Raw genomic sequence first — 3490 nt, forward strand, 5'->3', positions numbered from 1 at the left:
CTGTGATCAGGTGTCTGGTAGAATATCGTGCTGGAGGAGAACTGGATGAGTATAAAGAGCTGCTGTACTGTCGTTAGCTTAACTCGGCAGGCTCAGGTGGCCACAGAAGGACTGTGTCAACGCCAAAGTCATCGTGCGATCAGGTCAGCTTTGTACCGAGGAACCTGTTCCTCACGGTTGCAGACTCATCTCTCATGGTGGCTTCTGATCCTACTGACGCACCAACCTTCACAAGAGGGTGTGGACAGTTGCTGCTGTCACTAGGGTGTGTCTGAAGCCACTGTCCCCTTGACAATGGCTGGATACCACATTGTATAGAAAGAAAAGAACCATTACTTTTGTTAGAATACTTTTCAGATCGTAGGAATTTAAAGCACATTGGTTGACATACTGACTGCCTTGTACCGGCTTTACTCTGGCTGTCGATATTCCAAATATTAAATTCATTTTCAACCAACCTCATTTTTAAAAGGCATCTAACTTAATGAGGAGTTGGCATGTTTTCCTTGTTGGTGAGTGCTAAGCAAAACTCAAATCTACTTTACTTTTAATTTTCATTTGACTCTGGGTATTGAGGCCTTTCCATGAGTTTTAATTCTGTAATCTCTGAAATTCTACGCAAGCAGTTTCTGTGTAATAAAGGATATCTGCATTATTATTTTGGTTCCTTTTATGTATTTGAAGATTAAAATGCAAGCTTATAGTTTTAATCCCCAGTTTTGTCTTACAAGCAGTTATTATACGAGTGTCAATTTCAGATGTGTACTAGGCTTAGTCTGTCAGAAATGGCTCAGGGATTATCAAAATGTAATTATCCCTAACTTTTTAATTTAAAGGAACAACTAATAAAACTAAATGAACTTAGATTGCTCAGAAGTTTTTGCCTGTGAACAAGTTGTGCATACAGACTGGCAATCTGATGATATTTTTTGGCAATCTCCATCTTCTCTATATATATGCATATTATACCCCCTGAGCAGGAAATAGGAGTGATTGTAAGTGGAGATGTGAGTTTTAGATACACTAATATCCATGCTGAGTGAGAATACCCTCTGATAGGTGGGCATGTGCCAGGCGTGTGAGCTGAGCAGCTGATGGGCTATAAAGGGAAGAGGAAGCTTTGAGAAAAGCTGGAAGTTTAGGAAAATAAGAATGTTAAGGTCTGCAGAACCCATTTTGTAGAAAATGTGAAAGTGCAGAAAACACTTTGGAGGCACTGGGTTCCCCCAGCATGTGCTCTAGTCACTTTTGTCTGTGCCCTCCTAGGCGCTTTGATTAGGGACGGGCAGAAGTGGTTCGCTAAGCGATGTGGTGCTACATACAGATAGTCCTGGCTCTGCCACTTCCTAGCTGTGAGACCTGGCAGGTTATTTAACTGCCTTGCTTCTCAATTTCCTCATCTGTAAAGTTGGCATAATAATACTCATCTCATAGAGTTGTTATAAAAGTTAAATGCAATGACATATATAAAAAACTTAATGTAATGCTACACAGAACAGGCTCCATAAATGCTAGCTAGCCTTTTTACAGTTGTGGCTGATATTAAAGGGGATGAAGAACCATAAGGAAAGGTTCTGTTGTCCTCAAGGAAGTAGACTAGAAGCAGAATGATTTAACTGAGGGAGATTATAGCTTGGGAGACAGGGTTGATCACATTGCAGGCTGATCTGGATGTGATGGTAACTGCTTCCAAATCTGGTTAGATGGGATTGTTACTCCAGTGATCAGACGAGCTGAGAAAGACCCAGTACTTGCTTCGGGAGAAAAGAAGCAAGGCTAGACTAGGGCGTAAACCAGAGAGTGAGCATGGAGGAGAAGGACTTGGTGAAGTGTGGGTAAGAGGAAAGACTTGACCAGGAATCAAGGGATAAACAAGTAAGAAAACTTGAATTGAACTTATTGGTTAACGAGTTCAATTAGTTCTCTTTGCTTAGACAGCAACATAAATGCGATGAAATGGTCTCCAGAAATCTTTTTACCTTAGCATTAAGTAAAATCTTTTTTATTAGACATATTGTCAGCTTTAAGAAAGTAACATATGAAAGCGTATATTAAGGACGTAATGTTCAAGGCGCTTTATGATCTCCCTTCTCTAGAGCTGATCTTTTGCGTAGAGTGTGAATGGGGAGGCTCTATGGTTTTAGGGGATGCACCACTTATTTTCTCATCTCCCATTCACCTGGCTGATGATGCTTGAAGTCCTCCTAACATTTGACAAGGGTTTTCTTTCCACAACTGCTTATTAGACCTCAAATGCAAATACTCGCGGGAGAAGTAGCGTATGTATTTAATTTCATATTAAGGTACAAATGACTGATAGAGCATTTTCTAAGTATAGACATTCATCACAGAGAGGGAAAGACTACTCGGCATCTGGGAGGGTTAAGAAACAAGAAAAGAGTGATGCAGAGTTATGGTTTCCTCTAGGGCTACCTATATGTACCTACATATTTTTGAGGGTTTCAGAGCTAGAATGCCATGTCTACATTGGCAGAGTGAGATTAGTAGCTGAGGTATCATTTGGTACATTTTATTTTGTATTCAGTTTATCTGGGTTGAGCCATTGGTTTAGAATTGGCAACACATTTCTTTATCAATATTATCTGGAATATTGCCTATGTTCTCCACTTCATTATTCCTTGGTAGATTCAATTTAAAGAATGTCCTGGAGCAACCTCATGCCAACCTAGAGGGTTGGCAGGAGCAGAACTGGGCTGTTCAGGGGGGTGTCTGTGATTGTGAGGGCTCCAGAGGGAAGAGAGTATCTGAAACAAACTGAGGTCCAGGGAGCTGGGAAGTCAGTGGTTAGCTCCAGCTGAGATGGAGCAGGCAGAGGCCTTCTGAGTGAGCTCAGCCTCGGAGTAGAGGTGCCTTCTCTAGTGGTCATTTCAGATGGCTCAAGTCAATGGAAAGATAGTACAAATCTCCTCTCCGGCAAGCTAAAAGTTAAAGTCAAAGGAGGAGAGAGAATTAGCCTCCTATCTTTAGGTTGTTTTAGGATATATATTTTCACATTAGCCTTTGTTTTTCTCATTTCTAAATCAGGAAGGGTGTACTGGATGATCTTAAGAATCTCCTTAGAAGTTGGAGTGTGTGTGTGTGTGTGTGTGTGTGTGCATGTGCAGCTGTGTGTGTGTGGGGAGGGGACAGGGAGTGGGAGATACATGCTTACTGACAACCTACTGTGGCTGAGCCTAGTGCTGATGCTCACTGAACTGTGGACCTCATCTCCCTTTAATTCTCCCGGTGCACCACATGAGAGAGATGCTGTTGTTCCGAGCACAGAGAAGGAAACAGAGTTTAAGGAACTCTCTTGAGCAAGTAAGCGTTAGGGCTGGATTGGATCACAGGTCTGACCCCAATTTTCTGATTCTGTAATTGAATAATTTGGAAGTCAAGGGTCCCAGTTTTCAGGAGAGCTAGCAGTTTCTCTGGCTTTTGAAAATTAGAACTGAGTGAAAGAAAAATCCATAAGCAAAAGTAATAGCAA

The sequence above is a fragment of the Ceratotherium simum genome, chromosome 3 (assembly GCF_057802395.1).
Source record: "Ceratotherium simum simum isolate JZ-2026a chromosome 3, ASM5780239v1, whole genome shotgun sequence".
Classification (NCBI taxonomy): Eukaryota; Metazoa; Chordata; class Mammalia; order Perissodactyla; family Rhinocerotidae; genus Ceratotherium; species Ceratotherium simum.